We start from the raw sequence: 14,129 nt of genomic DNA on the forward strand, positions 1-14,129 counted from the left end.
ATCACAGAAATGGAAATTCTCACTACAGATAGATAAACCTTGGGCTTTCTTAGATTGATGGCTCTTGTTCCCACTGCAGATGTGGATGCTGTCTCCTGACTTTCCTAGTATTTGAAAAAGGCCAGATCCCTGAGTATCATTCAGATGAGAGTCCTCATATTGCATTCAATTCATGGTGACAATGTAGGCGTCTACTAGAGAAAGAGAGAGGATAAATACCTATCAGGAAACCTCAACACTGATTGAAGGTCTGTGGGAAAAAAGCCTATGGGTTAAGGCACTGTATTTCCCTTACTTCTGGTCCAAAAAAATGTATGTGTTTGTGTATAGATGGAAAAATTTTAGTCTAGTTGATTGGGTAGCTTTTTATATTGAATAACTTTTATATTAAATAGATTTTTGTCATGTCACATAACCCTATAATAAATAAGTTAGATGGAAAGTCTAATTCTGGTTAGTTTCTACTTATTATGTCAAAGGTAGTGTAATCAATGTGACTCAGCATATTGTGGATCTTAGATTCCACATAATATTGAATTGATAATAAAATGCTCTCACTCAAAAGGGAGTAATACACATGAATTTTTGGATACAATTAGTCACCTGTTTCCATCAAACCACAAGATTTCCAGGAAATAAAATCCTATTATGTGTCAGGAAGTGGAGAGAATTGGGACTATTTGGCAAATACCATTAATAACTACAGTGAACCAACAATGAATTCCCTGCCTGAAATTCAGATTGAATATTGACCATGTGTGAACTCAACTTTGGCACTGACAGAAAGAGTGTTAAGAGCTAGATCATCTACCAATATTTTTTCTCATGTTACATTGCAGTTTGTTGGATTTCTGATTCCTTCTGTCTTGCAAATGCCTTGAGTGAGTCTACATATGTGCTCTTTAAACAGTTATTTGTTCATCCTAGATAAAGCTCCTTCACAACTTTCCTAGACCAGAATAACATTGTCCAGCCATCCCTGCTGTTAGCCATGCTCCAGCATCCCCATTTCTTCCTCATCTATTTGATTCCTGGTTCCATACTGCATAGAATTGCCAAGTTGAATTTTCACAATACTGCTATTTCACATGAATGCACACACCTCAAATAGTATTCTGAAATTTCTGGCAGCAGAGTTGGCCCAAGGGAAAACACTTCCCATCAGGAAGCACACACTGGGTCGCAATCATACAGCTCTGACAGAGAGGTCTCAAAGCTCGCTAACTAGCAGCGTAGATCTTATTCTCCAATTCTGCCATTTCAGTGCTTGCACTATTTTCCTGCATCCAGGAAGTAGTGGAACTTCACAAAGAAATTGATTCCATTTATAAACTGGGGCACTAGGTCAAATCTGAATACCTGCAGAAAAAGCTATTGAAAGTTTCTTACTTTCCCTCCAGTCAGCAAGAAATCTTAAGCTTTGTGAAGGCTCAGGATTGGTTCTGTATATCTGTACCTGAATCATCAAGTATTGAATTAGGTTACTGCCTATAGAATTGAGTACAGTTGTTCTTAATTGTACAACTCACTTAAGTCACTTAAGTTGTTTAGCAAATTCATCTGTAGCCTCAGTATTCAAAATTAATATAGTCTGAAATTTAAATGTAAAGAGGAATTTCAACCCATACTTTGAGAATAACAATTCAATCTTTGATTTTTAGCAGAGCACTGTCTGGTAGAAATATAAAGCGAGCTATGTATGTAATTTTCCATTTTTTTTAGCAACCACATATATAGTAAAAAGAAAGGGGTAAGTTAATTTTAATGAGATATTTTATTTAAGACAGTATATTTAATATTACCATTTCAACATGCAACCAATACAAAATTATTTGCTGAGATATTTGTATTCTCTTTGTTTGCACCAAGCTTTCAAAATCTTGTGTGACTTTTATATTTATGGCCATCTCAAATTGGAATAGACACATTTCAAGTGATCAAGGGTCTCATGTGATTATTCATGATAATAAAATGCTCTCACTCAAAAGAGAGTAATACACATATTCAGTAGTGCCCTTCTGGTAGATTTCCCAGGCATTTGAAAAAGCTTGTTTGTCACCCGTTATAAGTTATCTTTAACTTAATCTTCTTGGGCAAAAGGTCAACATGCTTACTATATGTTACAGTGCCAGCACATATCAAGGGCTCAATAAATATTTACTGAATATTTTTAAGTTTCAATTTACAAATATTTACATATTCATTCATCTGCTGCTATGTGCCAGGTACTTTTCTAAGCATTGAGGAATTCAGTACTGACCGAAATAGACAAAATGCTTCCAAGGAGTTTAACTTCTAAAAGTTTATTCCTTTAAATTGATGACAAAATTATGAAAATATAAAAACAAAGCATACAATAAGTCAATAGCTTGAGTTTCAGTTGGACTTTTTCTTCCCTGATTATCTTCTCTGTTCATCATTTCCACGATTCCACCTACTGCACATCAGCTATTACTCTCTGACCGCCCAGAATTTCTTACTGCAGCATCACACATGAGCTTGCCTTCTTCAAGCTTCTTACTGTTTTTCAAGCGGAACAGCTTTGTTAATGTTTCTAGGCCTCTAATCCTCTCCATCTCAGATAGCTGTTAAGTCTTCACTCATAATTCAATGCTAAGTTCAATTAATACCTCTTTCATACGCTTCTCTTTGCTCCCAATTTCAGTTTTTTATTTTCGTTTGTGGCTCACAGATATTGCACAGTTCTTTATCATGCCATTTATTTTGGATTGTAATTGTGTGTCAGTTCTTCCCCCATTAGATCTTTACTGATTTGCTTTAGTTCTTGTAACTTATAGAGAGACTGGCATGACAGGTGCTGAGAGAATGTGTGTGGGAAGGATTGATAATGTACCCATTTCCTGTCTTAGTCTCTTATATTCGTTGCTGATCCAAAAGAAACGGCATTCATGGACTTATGTGCCACAATGTACTACTGATATGTTTGCATCTTATCAGTGTTCCTTCTCATGAGAATTTTAGGGAAACACTAGGAGAAAGACCAAGTCTGTTACACCATGTTGGCAGTGTTTTCCTCTTCTCAGGAAAGAATAGTGCTTGTATCTAAGTTATAGTCCATTATTTTAATTTTCCCACTTTTGTTTTTGGGCATGTTTTTGGGCATCAATGTTTCATAGGCTTTGTGGTTTTCCAGTGCTTAATCCGGAAAGCTATTTCTTACCTATTGTTTAAATTTGAATAAAAGTAATAAAACTTTTCCCACCCAACTCTGAAGGTAGCATTATTCACACCTTCACAGAACATTAAATGCACAGATTTAAGCTTTTATCAACCTTCATTGTGATCCAACTTTATCTGTATATATTTGAGAACCTAGCTGAATGCAATTAGACCACATTGTTTGTATGATATGTTGCACTTTCTGGATTCATGAATTAGCTTCTTCTGGGGATTCAGGGAGTCTGTGTCTGTATTTCTAACACTTTACCACTAGATGATAACACAGGTTTATATACCAAATGTTAAGAGTCTGTTCAGTTAAGTGTATTGAAGGTATACTAGAGACCATAATTCTGTCATTCTTTAGAAAATTATCTCCAAACTACTGAAATATGTTTTAATATCACATATATATTTAATTTATATATAAAGATCATAAACAAAAAATATGATAGAATATAATCCCTGATCTCACAATGGCCCAACAGTGCATTTTTCCACTATTATTCTCAGTTGTCTGTCTTTTTGTTTTATTTGCTTTTCTTTTCTTGCTTTTATGAGATAGAATCTCAGGTTAAATTTATAGTCTTTTCAGAAACCACAAGTGTATTTTCTATAGTTAGCCAGTTTCCAAAACTAAGATTTGAGTTTCCTGGATACACATGGAAGATATAGACATTGGTAGAGCTTAGGTAGTAGAAATAACAGAAGTCAGAAATCTGCCAATTCTTGCCTTAGTAAGCAAATGAATTTAGGAAGGTACAAATTCATTTTCTGTATATTGAGGACCATAATAAATTTTTCTTAGAAATGCTGTGGATATAGAAATGAGATAGTATATCAATTAGAAAGTACATAAAATCCTTTATTTGGAGTTGGTGACAGATAAATGCTAATTCTCTTTTTAACCCACTTTTCTTTTCCGTTTTCTTAAGGATATAAAAATATTGGTTTTATGGTTCTTTTTCCATCCAGCAATTAGAGCATAAGATGTTTCTTTCAAATTTTTTGTCAGTGTATTCTTCCCTATCTCCAAGGAGAATATAGAAAATATCCAAGCCTTCTTTTGATGTGAAACGTGCCACTTAAGTCTTTTTAATTATTTCACGTTTCTTTCATATCTTGAAATATATATTTATTTTAACAAGTTCTCTTTGGAGAAAATACCTTAAAGATAAGAAATTAATCCAGTAGTGGTGATTTCAGGTAATTGACTACTATAAACTTACGGAAAAACTGGATATTACTATGTCTTTTGCTGTTTTCTCAGACTGTCACAGCACTGGCAACTCTGGAGAGTACTCAGAAGGCCCTCTTTAAAGTGAGGAATGAAGGAGAAAGTTATCAACTATTCCTTACTGAGGTCAGTAAAGGGAAATATTTTAAAATACGAGTCATTCCACGCAGATAAATAGAGCCACATAATACTTTATGACATCAATTTTGCTTTATCAGAGTAGTTAAGCTCACACTGCATTTAAATCTATTTTGAGTAAAATCCCTCATTCTGAACTAGAAGGAGGCATTTCAACTGTAGCATTGAACTAGATTTTTAAAAATAAAACTAATTATATGTAATTTACCACGTTTCTTTATACTAACCTATATTATTTCTACTCATACTGATATTGGACATTATGTTTATCAGATCCCCCTCAATTATTCCTTATTTGAAAAATGTCATTTTAAATGAAAGACATAAAATAAACAATGGTTGTATCATTTTCCATCTCTAACAGCAAAGTACCAGTGTCCCGATTGTATCACATCCTCACAAACATTTTGGCATTGCCAATCTTTTTTTTTTTTTTTTCCATCTTAACTATTCTAATGCATCCATAGTGATATTTCATTTTAGTTTTAATTTGCATTTCCCTCACGTTTAATGATGTTGGGCACTTTTTCATGTGTTCATTGGCCACGTATGCATATTCCTTTGTAAAGTGTTTGCTTAAATCTTTTGTCTATTTTTATTTTCATTCATAATTTTTATTGCAGAATTTCAAGAGTCTTGTTGCATTTTGATTTTGTGTATAAAGAGAAGCCAATGTGCATTTTACAAGGAATTTGTTGCTTATTTTGTGTATATATTTTCGTCAAAAAAAAGGTTTAAAAGCTTTGTTTGTGCAGCATTGTAGTCTCCTATCTCCTCTCTCATGAAACCTATGTCTTCTGCTAAAAATTATCTGCATCCATCTGCTTATCCTTGAACTTTCCTGGTCTGTCCTGAGGGGCATCGACAGGAAGGATGGCATTCCATCCTGATTTTCATTCATGTTCAACAGTTTCTTGGTTAAATTAGATCACAGCAGCCTTCCCCATATTAGCAATAACCAGTTTATTTGATGGAACTGCCCATGTCTTCCTTTCAAACACTCTTCTCTAGGAGGAGTTTACAATTCACATATTTTATACTTTGTTCTCATAGCTTACAAATAGATCAATAAATGTATATTCCCCAAAACATTTTTATGAGAAAAGTTAAATATCATTGTAAATAAATAATTTTATATTCTTTGATGCAAATAATTACATTGTTATTTAATAATTGTAATTGGACAAGTTTTAAAATTGACTAGGCTTAAAATATGTGAATGGACTAAAATAAGGTCTACAGATTAGCACATGGTTCCATTTGTTGAGAAACTCCAACTAAATGTATTCTTTGCATTTCTTTCTCTAAGGTATAAGCAATGTTGCTAAAACATGGCCATTGGCTTTGAGACTGAGGGGGATAACCTTACAAAACTCCCAAATGCTTCTCCACACTGCCTTAATAATTTCCAGTCCTGCTTCTAATTCAGGTCAGGCTGGACAGATACTAAACCTGAGATGGAAGGTGGACAAACATTTTGTTTCTCCTCCTTTGTTCCTTTAATCATCTAAAGTATGAACCTCAAAATCACGGCAGTCTTCCAAAGTCCAAAGTACAACATAAAATCCCTTGTGACTATTCATGTAAAGCCTATTGAAACAGCACTTGTTACCTTAGAAACAGGATGGCCATTGTTGGGATGCAAGGAGGGATAACTTCTACTAATAGTGAATATGTGCCATGCAATGTATACAATTTCAAGAAAAGAATGGTAATTCCTTGGTCACTATGATGGAGCAATTAGAGCCCAGACTGTAATAATAGTAGGTAGCTAGTCAGGCATGAGCAGGACAGGAGAGCACTTCCCCCTACTTCAACCAGGACTTTCAGATGACCATCAGAGATGGTCAGGCAATGGTTAAACAGTCTCTCTAAAATACTTGGTCACAGTCAGCACCAGGAAAAAGAACTCTCTCAATAACTAGAAAAAATCCCAAAACTGGTGATCAGCAGCTTCCCGGTAAGATCTCAGGAACTGAGTGAATGGGCTCAAACCTGCACATTAAGAGGCAGCGTGGCGGAGTTGAATTGGTATGTGACCTTCCAGGCAGATTTGACTGGTAAGGGAAGAATACCTCAAGTGAGCATGCATACAACTCCAGAAAGCACACTGTGCATGTGGCCCTTCCCGAGCGCTAGCAGGACACTGCACATGCGGACAGCCACCCCGAGGGAAGAAAAAGAGGAGAAGGGATGTGAGACCCTGGAAGTATGCCAGTGTGTGAAACCCTAAGTCAAAAGTCAAACGGGGTACTGGATGCTCTCAAGTCACCGACTTGGCCCTCTTCCAAGTGTACTTTACTTCCTTTCATTCCCTCTCTAAACTTGTTAATAAGTTTTCAACCTGGCTCTGAAACTTGCCTCGGTTTCTCCTGCTGCCTTAGGCCCTTCCTTTTCCGAGGAGATAAGAATTGAGGTTGCTGCAGATGCGTATGGATTCACCACCGGTAACAAGACCAGCATGACAGAAGCCCACAGTGGATACAGAACAACTGAAGGAGGATGTTCATTTCAGAGAGTATAACTAGAGTTCACACAACATGATTCAAATTAGCCAACTAAAGAAAGATTCTACAGGAATAAACACTTAAACAAATCAAAGAGCCTAATGTGTCTGCTCAGGAATTAATTATTAAATGGTTACTAGGCAACAAGCATAAATACCTTTAAAGGAAAATCTCATTCAGTCCACTCCTAGCAGCACTATGAGGTAACAATTCTCATTTATAGGTGAGGAAATTGAGACTTGAGGAACCTCTGTGACATGTCCAAAAGCTCGTGGCTCTTAGAAGTTGACAGACTTTTAGAATCGTTTTAAAATTAAATTGGTGGGAATGTAAAACAGTGCAGCCAATGTGGAAAACATTAAAAATAGAATTGCCATATGATCCAGCAATTATACTTTTAGGTATATACCCCCAAAATTGAAAGCAGGGTATAGAAGAGATATGGACACACCTGTGCTCATAGCAGTGCCCACAAAAGCTAAAAGGTGAAACAACCCGTGTATTCACTGATGGATGCATGGAGAAGCAAAATGTACTGTATACAGACACGGAATATTATTCAGCCTTAAAAACAAAGGGATGCAGGAATGCATGCAGGAAACTGAGGACATTATGTTAATCGCATAAACGACGAATACTCTGTGATTCCACTTATATGAGGCCCCTGTAGTAGCCAAATACATAGCTAGAGAAGGTAGCATGATGATTGCTAGAGGCTGGAGTTGGGTAAAGTAGGGAGTTATTTAATGGGTACAGAGTGTCAGTTTCACAGGATGAGAAGAGCTTTGGAGAATAGATGCACAGCAGTGTAGATATGCTTAACACTACTGAACTATACACTTAAAGCCAATTGAGATGGTTAATTCTCTGTTATGTTTATTTTGCTACAATTTTAAAAAACTTGACACAAGTACCTGAGTCCGTATTAGGTGACCCATAAATGGTACCATTCTTCTTGTTGTCTACCAGTTTCTTTTTAGTATGGTTAATTTTATTCAGGTCCTAGAATCTGGTGGAATTGAGTGAAATAACTAACTTGAGTTTCTGAACCATCACTCATGAATGCTTCAATAAATTGTTATTGTTTATGAATCATGTCTGTGTCTGTTAAATCTTCACCTTTTTTACTATCACCTTTTACCTCCCTCAGCAATTACACACAAAATCAATTTTCAGCTTAAACTGGCATATGGATAAAGTTCTGTAGAAATAAATTACAGATAGCAACTAGTGGCAAAAAAAGAGTCAGGACTAAAATTGAGGATAGTATTCTTAATGTAAAATATCTAGAAAACAAACTGGGTTGTATTTAACAGCTCAAGTAGCTGGACCAAATACAGATGTGGAACCAAACATGTTTGGTTGGCAGGTCTGGTGCTTTATAAATTTACAAATTAAGAGTGTTAATTTGCATCCTGGCTAACACGGTGAAACCCCGTCTCTACTAAAAAACACACAAAAAACTAGCCGGGCGAGGTGGCGGCGCCTGTGGTCCCAGCTACTCGGGAGGCTGAGGCAGGAGAATGGCGGGAACCCAGGAGGTGGAGCTTGCAGTGAGCCGAGATCCGGCCACTGCACTCCAGCCTGGGTGACAGAGCGAGATTCCATCTCAAAAAAAAAAAAAAAAAAAAAAAGTGTTAATTTGTTGGTGGAACTGGTAATTTCGAGGTTTATTCAGGAACTCCTCACCAATACCCCCAGCCCCAGGCTCTTTCTTGTTAGTATCACACATTTCTGTTACCTATCAAATTCCTGTGGACATTTGATTTTGCCACCTCTGATTTACAGGTTAACCCAAGAAAGTATATTAAAAACTACTAATTGTCTATAAATATAGATAATTCAAAATATCTAAACTTTATGCAAGTTTTTGCAGAACTTTGAAATTATTCAATGTTTAGATATTTGAGTCAGACTTTAACAAACTCCTCCTGTGTTCTACCATATTATCTTCTGTGTGTTGTGTTTGTACAATCAATAAAGACACACACACACACACACATACACATAAGTTTAACAGGAGTTTATTGAGGTACTTACATATACCAGGCTTAATGTTTATTGTATAAATATTAGTTCACCCATCTCTTTCATCCACAAAGATTGTGTTTTATTCAACTTTTTTTACTCCATTAGTCTGTTCTCATGCTACTATGAAGAAATAGCCAAGACTGGGTAATTTATAAAGAAAAAAGTTTTAATTGATTTACAGTTCCACATGGCTAGGGAGACCTCAGGAAACTCAAAATCATGGTGGAGGGCATCTCTTCACAGGGCAGCAGGAGAGACAATGACTGCCAGCAGGGGAAATGCCAGACACTTATAAAACCATCAGATCGCATGAGATGTCTCATGTCACAAGAACAGCATGGGGGAATCTGCCCGTGTGATCCAATTACCTCCTACTGGGTCCCTCCCACAACACGTAGGTATTATGGGGATTACAATTCAAGATGACGTTTAAGTGGGAACACAGCCAAACCATATCAGTCACCAATGTTGAAGATATACTAGATGTTAAATGTTTGTCAAATGAATATATGCATGGGCAGGCAACATGTAATTAAGAAGAAATGTTATTTTAGCAAATTCAATACAAGTTACCTGAAAGTCTCAAGTGGCTGTAGGTATACCATGCCTTTAAATGATAGATGCTCATACTCTGTACCAAAGTGGTACAGAGAACTGTCCTGAGACCATTAAAAAGCAAAGTAATTTTTGGATGGGCACAGTGGTTCACACCTATAATGCCAGCACTTTGGGAGGCCGAGACAGGTGGATCACTTGAGACCAGGAGTTGGAGACCAGCCTGGCCAACATGGAGAAACCCCATCTTTACAAAAAACTACAAAAATTAGCCAGATGTGGTGGCACATGCCTGTAATCCCAACTACTTGGAAGACTGAGGCAGGAGGATCACTGGGGCCCAGGAGGTGCAGGTTGCAGTGAGCCAAGATCACCTCACTGCACTCCAGTCTGTGCGACAGTGCAAGACTCTGTCTTAAAAAAAAAAAAAAAAAAAAAAATAATTTTTGAATTTAAATCTTTTTTTATTTCTGATGAAGTGTTGTCACAGCTAAATCTTGCTTTAAAAAGTTCTCATGAAATTGAAAAATGTTTTATTCCAAAAATACTTGTTACTTTACAAATATAATGTTGTAACAGAAAAGTCTAGTTTGACTTTTCTTTTTTCAACTTCACAAAAGCAACTTCTCAAAGGCTGAAATATTCAATATGCAGTTCAATATAGAGCAAATGTTTACAGCTGAGTTATAAACCTCTCGATGCATGGCAATGGTGACAGAGTGTTAACTGTGGGCAGCACCATTATAATCAATTACAGCAATGTGTAGTGGACTTACTACTTAGAAATGTCCAATAATCCATGTTTGGAATAAAGATTTGCTCATTTCATTTCATCTCCCAATTGTAACCTTAAGTATTTATAGAAATAAAAAGATTAGATGGAAAAAAAAACCTTCAAGTACTTATTATGGCCAGGATATATTTGCACGGATATAAATGGGTGGAAAATTTCAGTCTATTTGCTTTTAAGATCACTTATGATAATATTTTAAAAGCATGCATTAGAATTTTCATGTATTACTTTTTAAACAACCACTGCTTATTTCGCTCCAGGAAAACTCATATTTACGTTAAAATGTTTGGGATATAATTGACTTATGTTATAGAAAATTTTTCAGAGAAATGGATGGTGAATTAGAAATTATTTTATCTGTAGTGGGAGAGGTTTTCCTTCTCTGTGGAGGAAAAAATAGAGTTTCATGATGTTTTCGCATATTTTGGGAATGTTTATAGAAAACAAAAACCTTTGAAATGCTAAGTTTTTTCATTATATTTAATTTTTTGCATTCAACTATAAACTATTTAAGGTTATCAGTTTACTACAGGCAAGTTCCTCCTCTTTTCAAGATGTAGCTCATAGGCTTCAATGACATCTAATCCCCAACCAAACTTACTGTCACCGAGGCTGGTCCAACCTGTAAATGGTATTTGCTGCTGAATGGCTCACCTCTTCTTCAGACCTGTGATGAAAGCTCCAATTTAGAAGCATCTCATGAATACAATTCTAAATCATTTTGGAGGTCTTATCCCTAATAAATTTCTGTTATTCCCTTTCTAAAAATATATTTCCAAAAATATATATGATGAAGTCTGGGTAAGAGAATAAAATATGGCTTTCACTTTGAGTCATATTGAAGAGGCAATGTCTATCAATTTTGTTTAATGCTCATAAGCATTACTTACATTATGAATCCAAATACATGGAGGTGTATACAGGAATTTATGTAATTAACTTGGCCTAGTCATTTTTCACTTGTAATTTCAACCCTGGAAAACAATTGTGAAATTTTTTTAATATCTGGAAACTGACCTATGCAACATTGAGAAGTTAGGCATTTGGATGGATATGATTGTGGACATTATTTTAAAATATTGCTACATAAATGAGTTTTATTTCTAATTCAACAGCCTGCACCATTTCTACTCTTCTATGTATGTTTTTAATCACAAAATAATGCTATTAGTTTCACATTTCTCTATCAATAACTTACATATTTTACATAAAATATTATATTTTCTTATGTTCATTTATATTAGGGTTCAAGACATTAGATAAATCAGTTAAACAGATTAGATATTTTTGCAATGAGGTAGAGATGAGAGAAAATAAAAATGTGTCAACAATCAAGGAATAATATTTGTTTTTTTTTTCTGGTAAAAACTGATCTTCCAAAACACTGAGAGTAGGTAAAACTTGGATGACTAAGAACTAAGATATAAAAAAGGCAGCATTTGTTAAAAACAAAAGTGTTTTCTTATCATAGAACTTAGGGCACCAAATCATTTTCTGAAAGCAAATGAGTGTTGCAGAATGACAAGGTACATACAGGAATGCTTACATGCAGTAAAATACTTTTTTTTTAAAATTATACTTTAAGTTCTAGGGTACGTGTGCACAATGTGCAGGTTTGTTACATATGTATACATGTGCCATGTTGGTGTGCTGCACCCATCAACTCATCATTTACATTAGGTGTATCTCCTAATGCTATCCCTCCCCCCCGCCCCCATGGAGTAAAATACTTTTACAAAGAAGAAGTAACTGTGATCTAAGTATTGCTGACCTGTGTTCTTTTTCATGCTTTTTTAAAAATTAAACTTTCATTTTAGGTTCAGGGGTACATGTGTAGGTTTGTTATATAGGTAAACTTGTGTCACAGGAGTTCATAGTACAGATTATTTCATCACACAGGTATTAAGCCTAGTACCCATTAGCTATTTTTTTCTGCTCCTCTCCCTATTTCCACCCTTCACCTTCACCTTCAGGTAAGCCACAGTGTCTGTTGTTCCCCTCTTTGTGTCCAGGTGTTCTCACCATTTGGCTCCCACTTGTAAGTGAGAACATGCAATATTTGTTTTTTGTTCCTGCACTAGTTTGCTAAGGATAATGGCCTCCAGCTCCATCCATGTGCCTACAGACAGCATGATCTCACTCGTTTTTTATGGCTGCATCATATTCCATGGTGTATAAGTACCACATTTTCTTTATCCAGTCTACCAAGGAATATAAATTCTTCTCTCATAAAGACATATGCATGTGTATGTTCATTGCAGTACTATTCACAATAGCAAAGACACGGAATCACCTTTCATCTTTTAACAACGAATTTTCTATTAATATATTAAGGAAGGAATTGAGTATAATGGACCTCCTTAAACTTACAATAACAGTGATTCACATTTTGGCATTTTTTCTAATACTTTTTAGCGAAAATGTTTTAAAATATATAAGCTAACATGTTTTTTCATCACCAACTATTTCAGAATATATGTCTAAAAATATAAGGATATTTCCTACATAGTGATGATATTATTACCTCACTTAAAAATAGAGTGATCCCAGGAGTCACAAAAAAGTCTTGATTTATTAATTTTTAAAAAATAATGTGAGCCTCTGATGGTTTTCTGTCTCCACAAAGCATCAGTAAAAGTTCGCTGGCCTCTCTGTCTTCAGGTCTCCCTTATCTTCAAGACTAGGCAGAGAAAACAGGGTAGAGGCATCTGCACGAAGAACCTCAGCAGGATCAGGTTTACGCTGCCCAGTGACTTTCACTTCCCTAGCCCTTATCCTATGTGAGTTTTAAGTCTGAGAGACAGCAAAAGAATTTTTTAAACAATATTTTACGTAAATGAATTGGCTAACACTTTCATTATCGCTCAATAGACTGAGACTATTGTCCTTTAAAATACTCTTAGTATTAGTAAAACAGACTCCCTTGATACTGAGTTCCAAAAGATGTTCTTTAAATAAAAGGAGAATATTAAACCAGTTGATGTTTCATCTTGCCTTCTGCTACGGCCTATCTAAAGCTAGTAATTTTAGAATGTCAGAGCTGCTTCCGCCGCAGACACAAAGTAGTGCCCGGCCCCTCTCAGTCTGTCTTCAGTCCCTTTTATTCTTATATTTGAAATAATGCAGACTAAGAAAAGAGAACCATTGGAGAACTGTATGTTGACTTCAGATTTTCAGAGGAAGAGATATTCTCATTTGAATTCACACATTTATAAAGAAAAAAGGGAAATAAGTCTGCTTTTCTTCTTGTAAGATTGATAGGAGCTAACCCTCAAATTCTGGTGGTAAACAAAACTAATTACAAATGGGTAAATTTCTCTTGATAGACATACTGTGTTTTGTGGACATTTGTTAATTTATCTGTAACATATACCACATTAGTTGATTTATGGTTAATTGAATGAAGGTCAATTAATGAGTGGAAATGCAGAGTGTAATTAAGAAGTCTTTTCTTTACTCTGTTTCTCTTCAAGCTAGAGAACAGTTCTGAATGCTGATGAGACAGCATCTATTACAATGCCATCTATTTGAGTTAGGTAATTAACTCTGAATGAAGCACATAACAAAATATCTTTGATAGAGGTAGAAGTCTACATAAGACCAGGTAGCAATGAGAAGAACTGAGTGTCACAATTACAGTAAAGAGTATCATGGGCCCAGTTCTGCTTTGATCCAAGTAATAAAAGTA

This window comes from Macaca thibetana, chromosome 2 (genome assembly GCF_024542745.1).
Source record: "Macaca thibetana thibetana isolate TM-01 chromosome 2, ASM2454274v1, whole genome shotgun sequence".
Lineage (NCBI taxonomy): Eukaryota > Metazoa > Chordata > Mammalia > Primates > Cercopithecidae > Macaca > Macaca thibetana.